Source organism: Tamandua tetradactyla (assembly GCF_023851605.1).
Source record: "Tamandua tetradactyla isolate mTamTet1 chromosome 22 unlocalized genomic scaffold, mTamTet1.pri SUPER_22_unloc_1, whole genome shotgun sequence".
In the NCBI taxonomy this organism is placed as follows: Eukaryota; Metazoa; Chordata; class Mammalia; order Pilosa; family Myrmecophagidae; genus Tamandua; species Tamandua tetradactyla.
This window is the reverse complement of record NW_027518251.1, coordinates 1,586,667-1,610,744: the sequence shown is the minus strand read 5'-3', so window position 1 is coordinate 1,610,744 and position 24,078 is coordinate 1,586,667. Positions and strand designations below refer to the sequence as shown.

The 24,078-nt window shown below is 42.3% G+C and overlaps 1 pseudogene; it reads right to left on the bottom strand.

Moving 5' to 3' along the window:
* The window catches only part of LOC143672880 (olfactory receptor 7A10-like), a 107,793-nt pseudogene extending 85,168 nt beyond the window's left edge, over positions 1-22,625 (bottom strand).
* Positions 22,626-24,078: the final 1,453 nt, after the last annotated feature.

The window sequence follows — 24,078 nt, the reverse complement described above, 5'->3', positions numbered from 1 at the left end:
GGTGCGATTTGCTGCAGGGTTGGTCAAAAGTCAAGGTTTGTGCTTAGGGATGGCATAGGGGATGGGTTCAGATTAAAGGCGATGGTTGGTGTTTGGGTTAGGGTGAGGGTTAGAGTTATATTTAGAGGAAGTTTTGGGCTGAGGGTTGAGTATCAGGCTGCATTCTGGTGCAGGGTCGGTGTACAGCTGAGTGCTGTGCTTAGGGTGTGCCATGGGTGTGGGGTTAGGTTTCAGGCTAGAGATCGTTGTTGGGTTATGTCCAGGTTTAGTGTTTGGATTAGGGTTATGGTTAGGCATAGTGTTGGTGTTAGGGCTACGTTTAGGGGTGTGATTTGCTGCAGGTTTGTTCAAAAGTCGATTGTTGTGTTTAGGGTTGGCTTTGGGGATGGGGTTTGATTTCAGAAGATAGTTGGTGTTTGGGTTCATGCTAGGTTTAGGGTGAGGGTTGGGGTTTGGATTAGAGGAACCATTGGGGTTAAGATTATGTTTTGGTGTACATTAGGGTGCAGGTTCGGTGTACATCTGAGGGCTGTGCTTTGGGTAGGCCTTGGGTGGGGGTCTATGTTACAGACTAGAGACCATGGTAGGGTTTGGTCCAGGTTTAGGGTTTGGTTTAGGGTAAGGGTTAGCCATAGTGTTGGTGTTAGGGTTATGTTTAGGGGTGTAATTTGTTGCAGGATTGTTCAAAATTCGAGGGTTGTGTTTAGGGTTGGCATTGGGGATGGGTCAGATTTCAGGTGAGGGTTTGTGTTCAGGTTAGGACTAAGTTTAGTAGGAGGATTAGTGTTAGGGTTAGAGAATGGGTTGGGTTTGGGGTTATGTTTCATCTGTGTTGGGGTGAAGGGTCAGTGCACAGCTGTGGGCTGTGCTTAGGGTTGCCTTGGGTGTGGGGTCAGGTTTTGGCTATAGATCATGGTAGGATTGGATCCAGGTTTAGGGTTTGGGTTAGGACTTGTTTTAAGCATAGTGTTTGTGTTAGTGCTATGTTTAGGCATGTGATTTGCTGCTGAGTTGGTGTAAAGTCGAGGGTTGCATTTAGGGTTAGTGTTGGGTATGGGGTCAAATTTAAGGCGAGTGATGGTGTTCAGATTAGGGCTAGTGTTAGAGTGAGGGTTAGGGTTAGGGTTAGAGAAAGGGTTGGGTTTAGGTTTACGTTTGCGGCTGCATTGGGGTGCAGGGTCCGTGTATAGCTGAGTTCTGTGATTAGTGATGGCCTTGGGTGTGGGTTTAGATTTTGGGCTAGGGATCATGGTAGGGTTGGTTCCACTTTAGGGTTTGGGTTATTGTTATGGTTAGGCATAGTGTTGGTGTTATGGTTACATTTAGAGGTGCGATTTGGTGCTGGGTTGATCAAAAGTTGAGGGATGTGTTTAGGGTTGGTGTTGGGGATTCCAGGCATGGGTTGGTGCTCCAGTTAGGGTAGCGTTATGGTGAAGGTTAGGGTTAGGGTTAGGTACATTTAGGGGTGCGATTTGCTGCAGGTTTGTTCCGAGAGTCGATGGTTGTGTTTCGGTTTGGTGCTGAGAATGGGGTCAGATTTCATGCGAGGGTTGGTGTTCAGATGAGTCCTCAGTTTATGGTGAGGGTTAGGGCTAGGGTTAGAGACAGGGTTGTGGTTATTGTTATGTTTCAGACTGTGTATGAGTGCAGGGTCGGTGTACAGCTGAGGGCTGTGCTTAGGGTTGGCCTTGGGTCTGTGGTTAGGTTTCAGGCTAAAGATCATGGTTCGGTTGGGTCCAGGTTTAGTGTTTCAGTTAGTGTTAGGTCTAGGCATAGTTGTGGTGTTCGGATGCGTTTAGGGGTGTGATTTGCTCCAAGGTTTGTCAAAATCGAGGGTTGTGTTTAGGGTTGTCATTGGGGTTGTTGTAAGATTTCAGGCCAGGGTTGGTGTTCGGATTAGGGCTAGGGTTAGGGTGAATTTAAGCTTAGGGTTAGAGAAAGGTTTTTGTTTAGGGTTATGTGTTTGGGATGTGTTAGGGTGCAGGGTTGGTGTACAGCTGAGGGCTGTGCTTAGGGTTGGCCTTGGGTGTGGGGTTAGGTTTCGTTGTAGAGATCATGGTAGGGTTGAGTCCAGGTTTAGGGTTTGGGTTACGGTTAGGGTAAGGCATAGTGTTGGTTTTAGGGTTACATTTAGGGGTGTGATTTGCTACAGCGTTGGTCAAATATCGAGGTTTGTGTTTATGATAGGTTCAGATTTCAGGCGAGGGTTGGTGTTCAGGTTGTGGCTAAGGTTAATGTGAGGGTTAGAATTAGAATAACAGAAAGGGTTGAGTTTATGCTTATGTTTCAGGTTACATTGGGGTGTAGGGTAGGTGGACACCTGAGGGTTGTGCTTAGGGTTGGCCTTCAGTGTGCAGTTAGATTTCGGGCTAGAGTTCATGGTATGGTTGGGTCCAGGTTTAGGTTTTGGGTATGGGTTAGGGTTAGGCATTGTATTGGTGTTAGGGTTACATTTAGGGAAGCAATTTGCCACAGGGTTGGTTGAAAGTCTAAGGTTGTGTTTAGGGTTGGTGTTGGGGATGGGGTCAGAGTTCAGATGAGGGTTGGTGTTCAGGTTAGGTCTTGGGTTAGGTTGAGGTTTAGCATTAGGATTAGAGAAAGGGTTTGGTGTGGGTTACGTTTTGGGCTGCATTGGGGTGCAGGGTCCATGTACAGCTGAGGATGGTGCTTAGGGTTGGCCTTGGGTATGGGTTTAGGTTTTGGGCTAGTGATAGTGTTAGGGTTGGTTTTGGGCTAGTGATAGTGTTAGGGTTGGGTCCAGGTTTTGGGTTTGGGTTAGGATTTTGTTTGGGCATAGTGTTTGTGTTAGGGTTACAATTAGGGGTGCGATTTGCTGCAGGGTTGGTCAAATGTCAAGGGTTGTGCTAAGGGTTTGCCTTGAGGATTGGGTCAGATTCAGGCAAGGGTTGGTGTTCAGGTTAGGGCTGGGGTTAATTCAAGGTTTAGGTTAAGGTTAGAGAACGTGTTGTGGCTAGTGTTACATTTGGGCTGCATTGTGTTGCAGGGTTGGTATACAGCTGAGGGGTGTTTTAGGGTTGGATTTTGGTGTTTGTTTAGGTTTCAGTCTAGAATTCATGGTAGGGTTGGATCCAGGTTGAGGGTTTGAGTTTGGGTTAGATATAGGCATATTGCTGGTGTTGGGGTTAACTTTCATGCTGCAATTTGCTGCAGGGTTGATCAAAATTCGAAGGTTGTGTTTAGGGGTGATGTTGGGGATGGGACAGATTTCAGGTGGGGTTGGTGTTTGGGTTAGGGCTATGGTTAGTGTGAGTGTTAGGGTTAGAGTTAAGAAAGTGTTGGTATTAGGGTTACGTTTTGGTCTGGGTTTGGGTGTAGGGTCGGTGTACAGCTGAGGGCTGTGCTTAGGGTTCACATTGGGTGTTGGGTTAGGTTTTGGGCTAGAGATTGTGGTAGGTTTAGTTCCAGCTTTAGGGTTTTGGTTAGAGTTATGGTTAGGCATAGTGTTGTTGTTAGGGTTATGTTTAGGGGTGCTATTTGCTGCAGGGTTGGTCAAAAGTCATGGGTTGTGTTTAGGGTTGGCGTTGGGGATGGGGTCAGATTTCAGGCGAGGTTTGCTGTTCGGGTTAGGGCAAGGGTTAGTGTGAGGGTTAGGTTTATGGTTAGAGAAAGGGTTTGCCTGAAGGTTATGTTTCAGGCTATGTTGAGTTGCAGGGTTGATATACAGCTGAGGGCTTTGCTTAGGGTTGTCCTTGGATGTGGGGTTAGGTTTCAGGCTACAGAATATAGTACGGTTTGGTCCAATTTGAGGGTTTGAGTTAGGTTTAAAGTTAAGCATAGTTTTGGTGTTATGGTTACATTTAGGGGTACAATTTGCTGCAGGGTGGTCAACTTCGAGGGTTGTGCTTAGGATTGGCCTTCAGGATGGGGTCAGATTTCAGGTGATCCTTGGTGTTTGGTATAGGGTAAAGGTTAGGGTGAGGTTTAGGTTAAGGTTAGAGAACAGGTTGAGTTTAGGGTTATATTTCGGTCTGCATTGTGTTGCAGGATTGGTATACAGCTTAAGGTTGTTCTTTGGGTTGGCTTTGGGTGTGGGGTTCAGTTTCAGGGTAGATATAGTTGTATCTTTTGATCCTGGTTGAGGGATTGGGTTAGGGTTAGAGTTAGGCATAGTGTTGGTGTTATTGTTACGTTTCAGGTTGTGATTTGCTGCAGGGTGGGTCAAAAGTCGAAGGTTGTGTTTAGGGTCGGCGTTCAGGATGGGGTCAGATTTCAGACAAGGCTTGGTCTTCATTTCACGGCTAGGCTTAGGGTGTGGGTTAGGGTTAGGTTTAAGAAAGGGTTGGTGTTAGGGTTATGTTTCGGTCTGCATTGGTGTGCAGGGTCGGTATGCAGCTGAGAGCTGTGCTTTGAGTTGACCTTGAGTGTGGAGTTAAGTTTCGGGCTAGGGATCATGGTACGCTTGTGTCCAGATTTGCTCTTTCATTTAGGGATAGGGTTAGGAATAGTGCTCATTTTAGTGTTACGTATAGGGGTGCGATTTGCTGCAGGGTTGGTCAGAAGTCGAGGGTTGTGTTCAGGGTTGATGTTGGGGATGAAGTCAGATTTCAGGTGAGCTTTGGTGTTTGGGTTAGGGCTAGGGTTAGAATGAGTGTTAGGGTTAGGGTTAGAAAAAGGTTTGGTGTTAGGTTACGTTTTGGGCTGCATTGGGTTGCAGTGTCACTGTATAGCTGAGTGCTGTGCTTAGGGTTGGCCTTGGGTGTGTAGTGATGTTTCAGGCTAGAGATCGTGGCCAGTTTGGGTCCAGGTTTAGGGTTTGAGTTAGCATTAGTGTTAGACATAGTGCTGGTGTTAGGGTTACATTTAAGTGTGCATTTTGGTGCAGGTTTATTCAAAAGTCGACAGTTGTGTTTAGCGTTGACATGGGGGATGGGATCAGATTTCTGTAGAGTGTTTGTGTTCGGTTTGGGGCTAAGATTAGTGTGAGGGTTATGGTTAGGTTTAGAGAAAGGGTTGGGGTTAGGGTTATGTTTCGGGTCACTTTGGGGTGCAGGGTCGGTGTTCAGCTGATGGCTGTGCTTAGGCTTGACCTTGGGTGTGGAAGTAGCTTTTGTGCTAGAGGTCATGGTAGGGTTGGATCCAGGTTTTGCGTTTGGGTTAGGGTTAGTGTTAGACATAGTGTTGGTGTTAAAATTACATGTATGGGTGCAGTTTGCTTCAAGTTTGGTCAATAGTCGAAGATTGTGTTAGGGTTGGCATTGGGGGAGGGGTCAGATTTCAGGAGAGAGTTGGTGTTTGGTTTAGGTGTAGGGTTGGGGTGAGGGTTAGGGTTAGTGTTAGAGAAAGGTTTGTGGTAGGGTTAACTTTCAGGTTGCATTTGGGTGCAGGCTTGGTGTAGTGCTGAAGGCTGTGCTCAGGGTTGCCCTTGGTTGTGGGGTTAGGTTTCGGGCTACATATCGTGCTAGGTTCGGGTCCAGACTTAGGGTTTGGGTTAGGGTAAGGGTTAGGCATAGTTTTGATGTTACAGTCATGTTTAAGGGTGCAATTTGCCACAGGGTTAGTCAAAGGTCAAGGGTTGTACTTAGGGTTGGCATTGAGGATGTGGTCAGATTTCAGGAGAGGATTGGTGTTGGGATAGGGATAGGGTTAGGGTGAGGGTTAGGGTTAGGATTAGAGTAAGGGTTGGGGTGAGTGTTACATATCAGGCTGCATTAGTGTGCAGGGTTTGTTTACAGCTGAGGTCTGTGCTTAGGGATAGCCTTGGGTGTGGGGTTAGGTTTCATGCTGGAGATCGTGGTATGGTTGTTTCTAGGTGTAAGGATTGGGTAAGGGTTAGGGTGAGGCATTGTATTGGTTTTATGTTTAGGTTTAGGGGTGCAATTTGCTTAAGGATTAGTTAAAAGTCGAGGGTTGTTTTTAGGGTTGGCATTGAGGATGGGGTCAGATTTCAGGTGAGGGTTGTTTTTCGGATTAGGGCTAGGGTTAGGGTGAGGTTTAGGGTTAGGGTTAGGGTTAAAGAAAGGTTTGGGGTTAGGGTTACATTTTGGGCTGTGCTGTGTTGCAGGGTAGGAGTACAGCTGAGGGCTGTTCTTAGGGTTTGCCTTGGGAGTGGCATTAGGTTTCAGGCTAGAGATTTTGGTAAGGTTGTGTCCAGGTTTTCTGTTTGGGTTAGGGTTAAGATTAGGCATAGTGTTCATGTTAGGGTTATGTTTCAGGGTGCGATTTACTTCAGAGTTGATCAAAAGTCGAGGGATGTGTTTAGGGTTTGCATGGAGGATGGGGTCAGACTTCAGGTGAATGTTGGTTTTCAGGTTAGGGCTAGGGTAAGTGGGATGTTTAGGGTTAAGGTTAGAAAAAGGGTTGGGTTTAGGGTGACATTTCAAGCTGCATTTGATTACAGGGTCTGTGTACATATGAGGGCTGTGCTTAGGGTTGGCCTTGGTTGTGGGGTTAGGATTCAGGTGAGAGATCATGGTAGGGTTGGGTCCAGGTTTTGGGTTTGGGTTAGCATTAGGATTAGGCACAGTGTTGGTGTTAGGGTTACGTTTAGGAGTGCAATTTGATGCAGGGTTGGTCAAAAGTCTAAGGTTGTGTTTAAGGTTGTCCTTGGTTGTGGGGTTATGATTCAAGTGAGAGATATTGGTAGGGTTAGATCCAGGTTTAGTGTTTGTGTTTGGGTTATGATTTAGGGATACTGCTGCTGTTAGGGTTATGTTTAGGTGTACGATTTGCTGCAGGGTTGTTCAAAAGTCGATGGTTGTGATTAGGGTTGGCATTGGGGATGGGGTCAGGTTTCAGGCGAGGGTTGGTGTTTCAGTTAGGGATAGGGTTAGCATGAGGGTTAGGGTTAGGGGAAGAGAAAGGGTTTGGTAGGTTTAGATTTCAGGCTGCATTGAGGTGCATGGTCGGCCACAGCTGAAGGTTATGGTTAGGTTTCGCCTATGCTGTGAGGTTAGGCGAGAGTTCATGGTAAGGTTGGCTCCAGGTTTAGGGATTGGGTTAGCATTAGTATAATGATGGGGTTAAGGTTACGTTTAAGGGTGCAATTTACTGCAGGGTTGGTCAGAAGTTGAGGGTTGTGTTTAGGGTTGTGGTTGGGAATGGTATCAGATTTCAGGTGATGGTTGGTGTTTCAGTTAAGGTTTGGATTTGGGGAAGAGATATTGTTAGGGTTAGAGAAAGAGTGGTGTTAGGGTTACTTTTTGACTGCGTTGTGGTGCAGGGTTGCTGTACAGCTGAGGGTTGTGCTTAAGGTTGGCCTTGGTTTTTGGGCTAGGATTCAGGCGAGAGATCATGGAAGGGTTGGGTCCAGGTTTAGGGTTTAGTTTAGGGTTAGGATTAGGCATAGTGTTGGTGTTAGGGTTACATTTAGGGGTGCAATTTCCTGCAGGTTTCAGGTTATGGTTTGTGTTAGGGTTAGGTTTAGGGTTATGGTTAGGGTTAGTGTTAGTGTTAGGATTAGGGTTAGGGTTTAGGGTTAGGTTTAGAGAAAGGGTTGGTGTTAGGGTTACGTTTCAGACTGCATTGGGGTGAAAATCAGTATACAACTGATGGTTGTGCTTAGGGTTGGTCTTGGGTGTCAGGTTTGGAGTCAGGCGAGAGATCATGGTAGGGTTGGGTCCAGGTTTAGGGTTTGAGTTAGGGTTAGGGTTAGGCATAGTGTTGGGTTAGGGTTACATTTAGGGGTGTGATTTCCTGCAGGTTTGGTCAAAATTCTATGGCTGTGTTTACAGTGGGTGTTGTGAATGTGTACAGGTTTTAGGCAAGGGTTGGTGTTTCGGTTAAGTCTAGGGTTCGAGTGATGATTAGGATTAGGGTGAGAGAAAGGGTTGGGTTTGGGTTACATTTAGGGCTGCATTGGGGTGCAGGGTAGGTGTACAGCTGAGGGTTGTGCTTAGGTTTGGCCTTTGTTGTGGGGTTAGGATTCAGGCTAGAGATCATGGTAGGGTTGGGTCCAGGTTTAGGGTTTGGTTTATGGTTAAGATTATGCATAGTGTTGGTGTTAGGGTTATGTTAAGGGGTGCAATTTGCTGCAGGTTTGGTCAAAAGCCGAGGGTTGTGTTTAGGTTTGGCGTTGGGGAAGGGGTCAGATTTCAGGCGAGGGTTGGTATTTAGGTTAGGGCTAAGATTAGGGTGAGGGTAGGGTTAAGGTTAGAGAAAGGTAGGGTTTAGGGTTCTGTTTTGGGCTGCATTGGTGTGCAGGTTCTGTGTACAGCTGATGGTTTTGCTTTGGGTTGGCTGTATTTGTGAGTTTAGGATTCAGGCAAGAGATCATGTTAGGGTTGGTTCCAGTTTTAGGGATTGGGTTAGGGTGAGGATTAGTGATAGAGTTGTTGTTAGGGTTACATTTAGGGGTGCAATTTGCTGCAGGGTTGGTCAAACTTCGAGAGCTGTGTTTAAGGTTTGTGTTGGGGATGGGGTCAGATTTCAGGCAAGGGTAGTTGTTTTTGTTAGGGCTAGGGTTAGGGTTAGGGTTTGTGTTAGGGTTAGAGAAAGGGTGAGTTTAGGGTTACGTATCATGCTGAGTTGGTTTGCAGGGTTGGTGTACATCTCAGGGTTATGCTTAGGGTTGGCCTTGGTTGGGGAGTTAGGATTCAGGCGAGAGTTAATGATAGGGTTGTGTCCAGGTTGAGAGTTTGTTTTAGAGTTAGGATTAGGCATAATGTTGAATTAGCTTTATGTATAGGGGTGCAATTTGCTGCAGGGTTGTTCAAAATTTGAGGGTTGTATTTAGGGTTATCATTGGGGTTGGGGTCAGATTTCAAGTGAGGGTTAGTGTTTCAGATAGGGCTAGGGTTAGGGTGTGGTTTAGGGTTAGGGATAGAGAACGGGTGAGGATTAGGATTATGTTTTGGGCTGTGTTGTGTTGCAAGGTCGGTGTACAGTTGAGGGTTGCATTTAGGGTTGGCCTTGGTTGTGGGGTTAGGATTCAGGTGAGAGATCATGGTAGGGTTGTGTAAATATTTATGGTTTGTGTTAGGGTTAGGATTATTCACAGTGTTGGTGTTAGGGTTACATTAAGGGGTGTGATTTGCTGCATGGAGCTCAAAAGTCGAAGGTTTTGTTTAGGTTTTTCGTTGGGAATGGGGTCATATTTCAGGCAGTGGTTGGTGTTTTGGTTAGGACTAGCGTTAGGGTGAGGAGTAGGCTTATGGTTAAGAAAGGGATGGGGTTAGGGTTACATTTCAGGCTTTTTTGGGGTGCAGGATTGGTGTACAGCTGAGGGTTGTGATAAGGGTTGACCTTGGTTGTGGGATTAGGAGGATTCAGGTGAAAGATCATGGTAGGGTTTTGTACAGGTTTAGGGTTTGGATTAGGGTTAGGATTAGGCATGGTGTTGGTGTTAGGGTTACATTGAGGAGTGCGATTCGCTGCAACATTGGACAAAAGTTGAGGTTTGTGTTTAGGGATGGCTTTGGGGATGGGGTCAGTTTTCATTTGAGGTTTGGTGTCTTGTTTAGCACTAGTGTTAGGGAGAGGGTTAGGTTTAGGGTTAGAGAAAGGGTAGTGGTTAGGTTTACATTTCAGGCTGCATTGGGGTGCAGGGTGGTGGTACATCTGAGGGTTGTGCTTAGGGTTGGCCTTGGTTATGGGGTTAGGTTTCAGGCGAGAGTTCATTGCAGTGTGGGTCCAGGTTTAGTGTTTGGGTTAGATTTAGGATTAAGCATAGTCTTGGTGTTAGGGTTACATTAAGGGTGCAATTTGCTGCAGGGTTTGTCAAAAGTCGAAGGTTGTGTTTAAGGTTGTGGTTGGGGAGATGGCCAGATTTCAGGTAAGTGTTGGTGTTTCAGTTAGGGCTAGATTCAGGATGAGGGTTAGGTTTAGTGTGAGAGAAAGGATTGGGTTTAAGGTTATGTTTTGTGCTGCATTGGCATGCAGTATTGGTGTACAGCTGAGGGTTGTGCTTAGGGATGGCTTTGGTTGTAGGGTTAGGATTCAGGTGAGAGATCATGGTAGTGTTGGGTTCAGGTTTACAGTTTGAGTTAGGGTTAGGATTAGGCATAGTGTTGGAGTTAGGGTTACATTAGGGGTGCTATTTGCTGCAGACTTGGTCAAAAGTCTTAGGTTGTGCTTAAGTTTGGCTTTGGGGATGGGTTCAGATATCAGGCCATGGCTGGTGTTTCAGTTAGGGATAGCATTGGGATGAGGGTTAGCCTTAGCGTTAGAGAAAGGGATTGTGTTAGGGTTATGTTTCAGGCTGTGTTGGGGTGCAGGGTCGGTGTACAGCTGAGGGTTGTGCTTAGGGTTGACCTTGGTTGTGTGGTTAGAATTCAGGCGATAGATTGTTGTAGGATTGGGTTCAGGTTTGGGGTTCAGTTTATGGTTAGGATTAGGTATAGTGTTGGTGTTAGGGTTGCGCTTAGGGTTGCAATTGACCATAGTGTTGGTCAAAAGTCGAGTGTTGTGTTTAGGGTTGGACTTGGGATTGGGGTCAGATTTCAGGCGACGGTTGGAGTTCCAGTTAGGGCTAGGGTTACCGTGAGGGTTAGGGTTTTTATCAGAGAATGTGTTGGGGTTATGGTTACTTTTTGGGCTGCATTGGGGTGCACAGTCTGTGTACAGATGACAGAGTGCTTAGGGTTGACCTTGGTTGTAGGATTAGAATTCAGATGAGAGATCATGGTAGGTTTGGGTCCACTTTTAGGGTTTGGTTTAGGTTTAGAGTAAGGCATAGTGTTTGCTGTTGGGGTTATGTGAGGGGTGAGATTTGCTGCAGATTTGGTCAAAAGTCAAAGCTTTTGTTTATGGTTGGCTTTGTGGATGGTTTCAGATTTCAGGCCATGGTTGGTGTTTCGGGTAGGTCTAGGATTAGGTTGAGGGTTGGGTTTAGGGTTCGAGAACGGGTTGGGCTTAGGGTTACATTTCAGGCTGTGTTGGAGTACAGGGTTGGTGTAGAGCTGAAGGTTTTGTTAGGGTTGGCATTGGTTATGGGGTTAGGATTCAGGCAAGGGTTCATGGTAGGGTTCAGTCCAAGTTTAGGGTTTGGGTTAGGGTTAGGATTAGGCATAGCATTGGTTTTTGGATTACGTTAAGGGGTGCAGTTTTCTGTAGGGTTGATAAAAAATCGAAGGTTGTGTTTAGTGATGGTGTTGGGGATGGGTCAGATTTCATTTGAGGGTTGGTGTTTCAGTTAGGGCTAGGCTTACAGTGAGGTTTAGGATTAGGGTTAGAGAAAGGGTTGGTTTTGGGGTTATGTTTTGGGCTTAGTTGGGGTACAGGGTACGTGTACAACTGAGGGCTGTGCTTACTGTTGGCCTTGGGTGTGGGGTTAGGTTACGGGTTAGAGATCATTGTAGGGTTGGGTCCAGATTTAGGGTTTGGGTTAGGGTTAGGTTTAGCGTAGTGTTGGTGTTAGGGTTACGTTTAGGTGTTTGATTTGCTGGATGGTTGTCAAAAGTCGAGGGTTGTGTTTTGGGTTGGCGTTGAGGATGGAGTCAGATTTCAGGCGAGGGTTGCTGTTTGGGGTAGGGCTAGGCTCAGGGTGAGGGTTAGGGTTAGGGTTAGAGAATGGGTTCAGTTTAAGGTTACATTTTGAGCTTTGTTGGGGTGCAGGTCCTGTGTACAGCTGAGGGCTCTGCTTAGTGGTGGCCTTGGGTGTGGGGTTACATTTCGGGTTAGAGATCGTTGTAGTGTTTGGTCCATGTTTAGGCTTTGGGTTAGGATTAGGGTTAGGTTTAGGCATAGTATTGGTGTTAGGTTTATGTTTAGGTGTGAGGTTTGCTGCAGGGGTGCTCAAAATCCAGGGTTGTGTTTAGGTTTGTCATTGGGGATGGGGTCAGATTTCAGACGAGGTTTGGTGTTACCGTTAGGGCTAGGATTAGGCTGGGATTTAGGGTTAAGGTTACAGAAATGGTTGGGTTTAGGGTTACATTTCGGGCTGTGTAGGGGTGCAGGGTTGGTTTACAGCTGAGGGCTGTGCTTTGGGTTTGCCTTGGGTATGGGGTTAGGTTTCAGGCTAGAGTAGCTGTATTGTGGATAAAGGTTTAGGGTTTGGGTAAGGGTTAGGGTTATGTATAGTGTTGGTGTTTGAATTATATTTAAATATGCGATTTTCTGCAGGGTTGTTCAAAAGTCAGGGGTTGTGTTTAAGGTTGTTGTTGGAGATGTGGTCAGAATTCATGCAATGGTTGGTGTTCAGGTTAGGGCTAGGGTTAGGGTGAGGTCTAGGACTAGGGTTAGAGAAAGTGTTGGGTTTAGGGTTACATTTTGGGAAGCATTGGAGTGCAGGGTCGGTGTCCAGCTGAGGGCTGTGCTTAGGGTTGGCCTTGGGTGTGGGGTGAGAATTCATGCTAGAGATCATCATAGGGTTGGGTCCAGGTTTAGGGTTTGGGTTAGTGTTAGGGTTTGGTATAGTGTTGGTGTTATGGTTACGTTTAGGTGTGCAATTTGATGAAGGGTTGGTCAAAAGTCATGGGTTGTGTTTAAGTTGGCATTGGGGATGTGCTGAGATTTCAGGTGAGGGTTGATGTTCAGGTTAGGGCAAGGGTTAGGGTGAGGGGTAGGTTCAGGTTAAGATAAATGGTTGGGGTGAGTGTTACTTTCTGGGCTGCATTGGGATGCAGGGTCAGAGTACAGCTAAGAGCTGTGCTTAAGGTTGGCCTTGGGTATGGATTTTGGTTTTGGTCTAGAGTTTCTGGTAGGGTTGTGTCCAGATTTAGGTTTTGGGTTTGTGCTACGGTTTGGCATAGTGTTGATTTTAGATTCAAGTTTAGAGGTGGAATTTGCTGCACGGTTGGTCAAAAGTCAAAGGTTGTGTTTAGGGATGGTGTTGGAGATGGGTTCAGATTTCAGACGAAGGTTGGTGTTTGGTTTAGGGCTATGGTTAGGGTGAGGGTTAGGGTTAGGTTTAGAGAATGGGTTGGGATTAGGGGTACATTTCGGACTGCGTTGGGGTGTATGGTCAGTGTATAGCTGAGGGCTATGCTTAGGTGTGGGGTTAGGTTTCAGACAAGAGATCATTGTAGGGTTGGGTCTAGGTTTTGGGTTTGTGTTACCATTTTTGGTAGGCATAATGAGGTTTTTAGGGTTATGTTTAGGGGTTAGATTTACAGCAAGAATGGTCAAAATTCGAGGGTTGTTTTTTGGGTTGGCATTGCGAATGTGGTCAGATTTCAGGCGAGGATTGTTGTGTGGGTTTGGACTAGGGTTTGGGTGAGGTTTAGGGCTAGGGTTAGAGAAAGGGTTGGGTTTATGGTTACATTTTGGGCTGCATTAGTGTGCAGGGTCAGTGTACAGCTGAGGGCTGTGTTTAGGGTTGTCCCTGAGTGTAGGGTTAGATTTTGGGCTAGAGATCATGGTAGGGATAAGTCCTGGTTTAGCATTTGGGCAAGTGTTAGGTTTAGGCATAGTGTTGGTGTTAGAAATATGTTTAGGGGTGCGATTTGCTGCAGGGTTGGACAAAATCGAGGGTTGTGTTTAGGGTTGGCATTAAGGTTGGGGTCAGATTTCAGGTGAGGTTTGGTGTTCAGGTTAGGGCTAATGTTAGGGTGACTGTTAGGGCTAGGGTTAGAGAAGGGGTTGCATTTAGGGTTAAGTTTTGGGCTGCATTGGGATGCAGGTACAGTGTACAGCTGAGGGCTGTGCTTATGGCTGGCCTAGGGTGTGGGGTTAGGTTTTGGGCTACAGATCGTGGTAGGGTTCGGTCCATGTTTAGAGTATGAGTTAGGGATAGGGTTAGACATAGTATTGGTGTTAGGGTTACATGTAGGGGTGCAATATCCTACAGGGTTGGTCAAAAATCGAGGGTTGTGTTTAGGGTCAGCATTGTGAATGGGGTCAGATTACAGGTGAGAACTGGTGTTTGGGTTTGGGCTAGGGTTAGGGTGAGGGTTAGGGCTAGGGTTAGAGAAACTGTTGGGGTTAGGGTTAAATTTCAGGCTGTGTTGGGATGCGGGGTCAGTGTACAGCTGGGGGCTGTGGTTAGGTTTGACCTTGGGTTTGAGTTTAGGTTTCAATCTAGAGATTGTGATATGGTTGGTTCCACATTTAGTGTTTGGGTTAGGGTTAGGTTTAGGCATAGTGTTGGTGTTAGGATTATGTTTAAGGGTGCGATTTGCTGCAGGTATGGTCAAAACTCGAGCATTGTGTTTAGGTTTGGCTTTGGGGATGGGGTCAGATATCAGTTGAGTGGGGGTGTTTGGGTTAGGGCTAGGGTTTCAGTGAGCGTTAGGGTTAGGGTTAGAGAAAATGTTGGGGTTAGGGAGACGTTTCAGGCTGTGTTGGGTTTGAGGGTCAGTGTACAGCTGAGGGCTGTGTTCAGGGTTGGCCTTGGCTGTGGGATTAGGTTTCAGGGTAGAGATCATGGTAGGGTGGGTCCAGATTAAGAGTTTCGGTTAGGGTTAGGATTAGGTATAGTGCTGGTGTTAGGGTTACATATAAGGGTGTATTTACTGCAGTGTTGGTCAAAATTCAAGGATTATGTTGAGGGTTGGCGCTATTTGGGGTCAGATTTCAGGCGAGGGTTGGTGTTCTGGTTAGGGCTAGGATAAGGGTGAGGGTTAGGGTTACATTTTGGTTTCTGTTGGGGTTCAGGGTCGCTGCAAAACTGTGGGCTGTGTTTAGGGTTGGACGTAGGTCTGGGGTTAGTTTTCCAGCTAGTGATCATGGGAGGGTTGGTTTCAGGTTTAGGGTGTTAGTTAGGGTTACAGTTTGGCATAGTGTTGGTGTTAGGCTTATGTTTAGGGGTGCCATTTGCTGCAGGGTTGGTCAAAATTCGAAGGTTGTGTTTAGGGTTGGCGTTGGGGTGGGGTCAGATTTCAGGCAAGGTTGGTGTTTGGGTTAGGACTAGGGTTAAGGTGACTGTAAGGTTAAGATTAGAGGAAGGGTTGGGGTTAGAATTATGTTTCTGGCTGCATTAGGATGCAGGGTCTGTGTACAGCTGAACAGCTGTGCTCAGGTTTGGCCTTGGGTGTGGGGTTAGGCTTTGGGCAAGACATCGTTGTCCAAAACGTAGGGTTGTGTCCAGGATGGGGATTTGGGTTAAGGTTTGGGTTAGGCATAGTGATGGTGTTTTTTATAGCAGTCACATCTATTCCTGAGTTTTAACTGTTATTTCTAAATTCTTAATTGCTGAGTTCATTGTGTATTACCTGATCTTTCCCTGGAAATTTGGGTATCTGTGCAATACCAAAGACTGAGAGAGATCTGAAACTATGTAAGTTAGTATTACCCCATACAGCAATTGTTACAAAAGTTGAAACAGAGACAGACTTCAATTAGAGATAGGGAGGAAGCTGATCAGGTCAGGACTAGGGTAAATCAGATTAAGGGTAAAGGATGAAAATAAGTGAATTTTAAAACATCAACTTCCATATGATCCCAAAGGAAGAGCTGTTAATTTGGCACAAAATTTATATTTTCAATAGCACAGTACCTAATTTAACTTGTATGGTCAGTTTACCCAATAATTCATAATTTCATGGAATCTTGAATAATGAGTGAGAAGTTGTTGGTTTGTAGCAGTTAGTGTGATGTCTTGATATATCCCAGTGTAATCTGAGGAGAAGATAAAAAAGATTGGCAAAGTCCCCTTGAAGCACTGGGCAAAAACATGGAAATATTAAGCCTCTCTACATAGGAAAGACCTTATATTGTCACAAGCATTGGGTAGTACCAATTTAATAGGTCAAGACCTCGATCTTGGGGTTTGCCCTTTTCAAACATATTCCTGAAAAGAAGCTAAGGCTGCTTATAATCATGCCTAAGAGTCACATGGAGGGAACTTCTTTTGTTGCTCAGGTGTAGCTTCTCTCCTTAAGATTTCTCCACAGGCAAACTGACTGCCTTCCACTAGATGGGACATAACTCCCAGTGCTATAAAACTCCCTGGTCAAATGGAACATGACTCCTGGTAATGAGCCTGGTCATAGCATCATAGGATTGAGAAAGACTTCCTGACCCAAAGGGGGAAGAAAAATGAAGCAAAATGAAGACTTAAAGTAGTCAAGATGTCATTCTAGAGGTTATTCTTATGCATGAAATAGATATTCCTATTCATTATTTTTTTAGGTATTGGAAAACCTAGAGGGAAATACCTGAAACAAAATATAGTCAGGTCTTGAATATGATTGTATAATATACGGTTTTTTGATGTGAGGAGTGATTGTGAAAAAGTTCTGACTGATAATACATTTATCCAGGGTATGTACAGATGAGTAAGAGCATAAAGACAAAAATAACTAATAAGGGGTAAAGGGGAGATACGTTTTGGATCTTCTTTTTTACTTTTATTTTTACTCTTATTTTTATTGCTTATGGAGTAATAAAAATGTCCAAAAATAGGCTGTGATGATCTGTGCACAGCTAAATGATGATACCATGAACAATGATTGTATGCCTCTGATGATTATATGGTATGTGAATATGTGAAAATAAAATTGCATTTAAAATAGCAAACATAAAATACAAGTGCTGGTAAAATGTGGAGAGACACTGTTGGTAGGGAAGTAGAATGGTGAAGCCCTCTGGTGGTCAGTGTGCTAATTCCATAGGAGGCTAAGTATAGGGTTCCCATATGATCCTGCAATCCCAATATTAGTTATACAGGTGGAAGATCTGAAAGCAGGGTCATGAATAGACATTTGCACAGTGGTGTCCACAGCAGCAATATTCATGATTTGCAATGGATGGAGGTGGTCTAAGGGTATACTGACTAAGGATCAGAATTGCAAACTGTGATGCCTACATATGCTGGAACGTTGAGCAGCTCCAAGAAGGGATGAGGCTGTTAGTCATGCATCAAGGTGAGTGAAACTTGAGAACATAATGTTGAGTGAAATAAGCCAGCAATGAAAGGACAAACATTCTTTGGCATCTGTCCTTGTTTGAAAGGATTACATACCCTAGAAAATACATGCTTTAATCTTGATTCGTCTCATGGAGGCAACTATTTCTTTTAATTCCTGAATAGGAACTGAGATCTTGTTTTTATGTACAGATTAACATAATATCCTGATACATTCCATAGTATTTAGGGCAGAAAGAAAAACAGTTTGTAAAGTCCCCTTGAGGGACTGGGTTAAAATGTTGAATTATTAAACTTCCTCATCTGGGGAATTCATAATATTATCTCAATCTTAAGGCATGTCCTTGTGAAAGTTATTTCTGCAATGGTGATGTTAACCCAACTTATAATTATGCCTAAGGTTGCCCTCAGAAAATCTCTTTTGTTGCTTTGTTGGGGCCTCTCTTTGAGCCAAACTCTGCAAAAAACTCACTTTCCACCCCACCATTGGAGTATTACTCTAATCGGTGTGTCTCCTAGGAAACATAAGGATGAGTCTGGCCTTATCATCATGGGATTGGAAGCACCTTGTTGACCAAAATGAGGAAAATAAATGAGGCAAAATTCAGTTTCAGTGGTCAGTCAAGAAATTTCAAAAAGAGTCGAGTTGTAATGTTGTAATTTACTCATATACAGGTTTCAGCCAGGTGTTAAATACTGCCATAGTATACCAAGCCAACCCCAAAAGCATTCCTTAAAATCCTAAAGGAAACCCTAGACTCTTACTAAGAATCTATAATTTTTCTTCTTATTATGTTCATTTTTTTCAGAAATAATAGGACTCCCAATTGTTGCTATCCCAGATAAGCTCTGAAACCCAGAGGTCACAGTTTTTCAAAGGACGTCAACAAGTTTCTTTCCTTACCCAGTAAGATCAACACCCTTTTCCTGCATGAAGATAAAATGCTCTTTGCCAAGAAATCTCTGAAGATGGAGAGTATGATCAAATGAGAGTGAGTGATGTAACTGGAAGTTAGAATTTAACAAACGATTGTGACTACTGACTCATATAGATATGTCACAACCTTTTTCTTTTCTAGTATAATAGACTTCCAGAAGGAAGTACCTGAAACTGCAGTTATCCATTAGCCTTGTTATTTGATAATGATTGCATAATATAGAGCTTTCATTAAGTGACCATTTCCGTGTAAAAACTTTGAGTCTGAAATTCCCTCTATCCAGGGTATGATAGATAAGAATTAAAATAAAGACGTGTAAAAAAATAATAATAATTCTCGATTGGGAATATGGCAGGAAATACTCATATGTAAACTCTGGACAATCATTATAGTATTACTTTGTTAATTTTTCATCAATTGTTAAAAGTGTTAACTACTGTTAACCAAGAAGTAGAGTTACAAAAAATGTGTTATCATCCACTGCAACAAACTCACCAAAGCCATGCAAGGGTTGATGGTGGGGTTGTATGTATGAATCTGAATTTTACTCATGAGTTTAAACAAAAACTATTATTAAAATAAAAATGCATCAAATAGAGCATTGATGGTTAAAATATACTTTTATGAAAATTTAATATTTCCCTGAAGTGGATCTCAAAGAAAATTGGCTGCAGTAGAAACCAAAGTGGAATCCATAAAAAAACATTGGACAATAAAATATATATATGTCTGTAGATTTTCCCTAATTCCTGCAGCTATTGCAGGAATTGCATTCTCTGCCATCATATTTCTTTCCTACTGCACAAATGAACTTCTCTGGTTAATTCAAATGATTCTTTTTTTCCACTGACTCTGTTTCCACCCAAAGTAACAGATAAAATAAAATGTCTGCATTCTGGAAATTCAAGGAGATGAAACAGATAAATTATCTGAGTTTGTATATTTATCTCAGAGCTTTATGGATGCTTCCAATACTTTTAAGGAGGGTGATCTGAAATTGGGGGGAAATGAGAATGTTGATACTGGTGGAAGACCACTAGGAGATGCTTTCCAAGACCCTCTCATCTAAGATTGGAACTCTGCCATTTGCTTGTCTTTGAAACTCAACGCTTGGCAAGGATGGAAAGGGTCATTCCTCTTATGTATCACATACATGCCCTTTGACACCAGCTACATTTTTATGGTGCATTCTCAGTGGTGAGGTCTCTGTTACTATTTTCTACAGTGTATGAATTAAAATCATGTTTCCTGTTTTTGACACTGTTTATTCTGACTTCTCCTACTCTTGACAATTAATCTTCCAGCAGAAACCATGCATCTATTTTGTATGCCTTAATTTTGCATGGCAAAGTTCTAGTGAATAATTATTGGATGTATCCAACAGAATACTATTGAACAGAACATACTGACTCAAAATGAGTCTTATCCTCCTTTTATATAACATAACATTGAGAGTTTGAAGATGAGAATTAAATCCCCTGTTTCTGCTTTAAAAATAAGAGTTCTTTCATCTGTAGATTGGTGTTTACTGTAACCAAGATTCATGAAAATTTCTTTTGCAGATATCAAAATTGTAATGACTCCTGTCAACATTTTCCTTCAAAGAAAATACAACGCTGTACTTCTTTCACCAATAGCACAGAATTTGATAATTTTTAAATTGTGTCCACATATAGATTCTTCAAGAATGCAACTTAATTTTCTGTGAGAACCTATCCGTCCCATCAGTTCAGATTGAATCATAATTGTTATCACTTAATTTCACATGTCTGGTGAAGAATAAAATTTTACTAACAAACCCAGGTATATTTTTTATCTGAGAAATATTGTAGTTTCTGGAATGGTAATAGAAGGAAAGCTTGAAGAGTTGGTGTATATGGCAGAATAGTAATGGTTTCCATTACTCACTCAGCATGCTCTAAGAAATATCTTTTTTCAGAACCTGTCTACTAGCTGGGTGCATTGGAAAGCAAACAGGATGTCTTTTGAAAATTTGAAGGAGATACAATCGCCCTTCCTCCTTAAGGACACTCAAGTGTAAGTAAGTTTTGCATTCTGCATGGTGTCTACATGATATGTTGTGACATGGATGAGGTGGACTTGCCCTTAACACTCATTTCTCACTCCCTCCACTTTTGGATCCTGTGTTCAACAGGATGGTCAACTAGAGGGGGATATGTAATCAATACTTATGGGAACAGCTTCTTACTACCTAAATTTCAGGAAATGTTGCATTTGTCAATCTTACACTTTATTGAAGTCTTCCTGATTATACCACATTCCTGAGGATAGCAGACGTATCAAATTTCCTGGCTGGACTGCTTTCTAGTATTTTATTTTTTCTTCCAGTTTTTTTCTACTTGAAAGACATACTTCTAACTTTTTCAAAGATTTTGAGAGTATATGTCTGCTAATTTTTTTCACCAATTTTTTAGAGATTTTTATTAAAAAATATTTCTGTTTAAAAAAAAGGAGAAATGCAAGAAAATTATTAGATACAGGAACTGATTGCGAATGCATTGATCTTCCTGGAAAAGATTCTGGGAATTGATAGATGGTCCTGTTGGAAGTGAGACCACAATGATGCTGGGTACTTTGGGTAAATGTATGCAACTCATGTATGTTTAGCAAGGACAAAGTATGATTCAATATCTATTTTTTATAGTCATACCTAAGGGAAGTGCTTATCAAAGACTTTTGGAAAACTGTCTGGTTTATGTGATAAAATATTTTCTTAAGAATTCAAGCTGGGGTGGGCTACAGTGGCTCAGTAGGCAGGAATGCTTGCCTATGATGCCAGAGGACCTGGGTTCAGTTCTCAGTGCATGCCCATGTAAAAAAAAAAAAAGAATTCATACTGAAGAAATGTGGAGTAAGGTGGGTCTTTCATTTGCCCTGGAGAGACATCAAAAAATGGCAAACTGAGAATTTTAATCCTCAGATTATGGCACAATCAAAACCAAGAACTTTGAAGCACTGCATGAATCAGTCTCTTTTCTCTTTAAATTACCTTTCTGACGTGGGTATGACTAAAGCAGGGTCTGATCCTTGGATTAATACATTGCAATATAAATGAATTCACAGCTCCACAAAAGATATAAAGTGAATTAAATAAATGAACACATCTTATTTCCTCTTACTGGATATTACCTCAGAGCAATCTCTCATCACACAATGTCACTCTAATTTGCCAATGGCTCTGATGAATTAAGCATTAGTGGTATTCTACCTCATAAAGAACACAGGACACCTAGAAATCCCATGATATTATTACCTAATATCTTGCATTAATGATTAAAAAGACACAGTTGGCAATTAGAAAGTGACCCAAATTGCTTTTCAAGATTGGTAAAAGAGACCTATGATTGTAGGAAGTGCTAAGGAAGAGTTACTGAAAAATGTCCCTGTCTATGTAAATAATTCTTAAAGAGCAAATTTGCATCCCTGAAAGAAATCCAATGATAGTAAAGCCATCAATGATTGATGAATCTGGGGCTGTAATGTCTGTTATAACTTTAATGGAATATACTGGAGAAAGTTACAGATGGAAATGGAAGTGGCTAATTGAAACTTCATTATGTTGTGACTCAATTCCAAGATATGCCCTATTTCAAGAGTTGATTAACCCAACCCTGGCATAAGGTACAGAGCATTTTCAATGAGAAATGGTTTTGGACAAAAGCATGTAACAGAGGAGCAGTTTATTTCTGCTTTCAGAGAGGCAATACACCTCCACCCTTCCAGTAATTACAATAATTTTATATCTGCCTAATGACCTGTATTAAATATTTGCCATTGAATGTTAAAGCAGAAGAGTCAGTCTCAATTCTGACCCCTGGCAATAAATTCCTAGATATTAAACGATTTAAAGAAAATACAGAATAAACAAGGTTTTTTTCATGGATGAAAAGTAGAGATAAAGTTCTAGTAATAAAGAAAATTGCATATTACCTTTATATACAATGATCAATGTAATGGGATTTACATTTACCAGGATTTAACCTCTGTTAATGTAGAGTAAATTTCTGTACTTGAGGCAATGTGTCCTTTAAAGGAGAGACTTTCTAACCGGGAAATTATTTTTAAGGCATGCTTTATGTCTTTTTTTCTAACACTATAGGTGAAGGGGATCAGCATGGGAGTGACCACTGTGTACATCATGGAAACTATGGCACTTGCCCTTGTGTTTTGTGTAATGGCAGATCTAAGGCACACTCTAAAAGCTGTTCCATAAAACAAGGACACAACTGAAAGATGAGACCCACATGTATAAAATGCTTTATACTTGCCTCCACGTGATGAAATTCTCAAAATAGAACATACTATCTTAAAGTAAGAGAAAAGGATACAAGTGAGTGGAATATCACCCAGAATTCCAATTGCAATATTCATCACTAGTTTATTGAGGAAGGTATCAGAACATACAAATTGGATTACTTGTGGAAGTTCACAAAAAAGTGAGGATTTTGCAACTCTGTACAAAAAGTCAATTACGAAACCCTTAAGCCATGCAAAAGGGCATTCAGAACACTCAATATCCATGATGCCAGCAGCAGGAGACAACAGAGCCTGGGGTTCATGATGATGACGTAGTGTAGTGGGTAACAGATTGTAATGTAAGAGTCATAGGCCATCATGGTTAAGAGGAAGTTGTCTGAATCTCCAAAAAACATGATAAAATACATCTGGGTAAGGCATTTTCCATAATTTATAGTTCTGTTCTCTGTCTGGATGTTCACCAGCATCTTTGGGACAGTGGTGGAGGTTAAACTAATGTCTTCAAAAGACAGGTTAGCAAGGAAGAAGTACATGGGCGTGTGCAGGTGGGTGTCTGAGATGGTGGCCAGGATGATGAGCAGATTCCCAATGAGAGTGAAAAGGTACATCATCAGGAACAGAGCAAATAGAAGGGGCTGCAGTTCTGTGTCTTCTGTGAGCCCAAGGAGGATAAATTCTGAAACACTTGTGTTGTTCTCTGATTCCATGTAACTCATGGAACTGCTGGAACAGAGATTAAAGCAAGGTAGGCTTAGGTACAAGCAGCTCTCAGTAAATTAACATATATGTTATGCTTTGTATTGGAAATATGCTGACTTAATTATTTCTTATTAATTATGTAGAGATTTAGGGCCCTTTATCTGAAAATGTCAGGGTAAACAAACTTTCCTGCTTCTCCTTGATGCTACTGCTAACAAGCCATTCTTGCCCATCATCTCTAATGTTTTCACAAAGCAATATGTTCCAGTTCAAATGCTCTTAGACATTCTTTCATTCAAAGATCATTTGACAAGTTATTTTGCACTATGTGATAAAGTGTTGGGACATGGATATTGGTGATGGTAGCACAATATTTTTACTGTCATCAATATTGCTAAATTACACTGTGAAAAGGGCTAGAATGAGAAATTTGTGTTGTATGTAGATTACTACAATAACATTTAAAATAAAGAAAATTTTCCATCTGTAGAGCAGAAAGATCAAAACTTTTATTATGCCATTTCACCTCCACCTGACCCATACTTTCAACTCAAACTCATTCACAATATCAAGAGGTTAGTTTGTTGATATTTGAAAAAGTAATTTTAAAGTTTATAAGAAAAGTCTGATGTCCTAGATTACTTACAGAATACCGAAGAAGAGCAAAATTGTAGAACCAATACTACCTGAGTTCAAGTCTAACTATAATGAAAAATGAATAAACAATGCTGTTTTGGTGAAATAGAGACATGTACTAAACTGTGAGAACTCAGTAGACCCCCAAACAGATGTTAGAGAACTCAAAAACAGACCCACACAATACAGTCAACTGGCCTTTGACAAAGGGGCAAGGGCAATTTATTGGAAAAAGTAAGATCTTTCAACAAATGCTGTGGAACAGTGACATATACATGTGCAAACAAAAAAGGAATGTATCCAAACTTTGTGTACATTCCACAAATATTAACTCACAATGAATCCTGTATTCAAAATTAAAATACAAATTATAGTACTTCTAGAATAAAACATCCAAGAAAATCTGTTGGCCTGTACTTTGGTGATGAGGTTTTAAAAACAGCACCCAAATCATTAACCATAAGGGAAGAATATTTACAAGTTGTTCTCTATTAAAATATAAAACTTATGTTCTATTTAAGACATTGATAAATGACTTGCATTCATATATATAAAGAACCCTTAACATGCACTAATAAGAAAGATAATATCCAATTAAAAAACTGGACAAAAATCTGAATAGGAATTGAAATGAAGAAGATATGCAGGTGGCAAATAAATCAGAGAAAAGAGGTTCAACAGCATTTATCAGTAAGGAATTGCAAAATTAAACTGCATTGATATATGATCACACAACTCTTACAATACCTGAGGACCTAAGCATTGACAATATCAGGGACTATTGATCATGGGGAGCAGTACAGACTCTCATTCACTGCTAGTGAG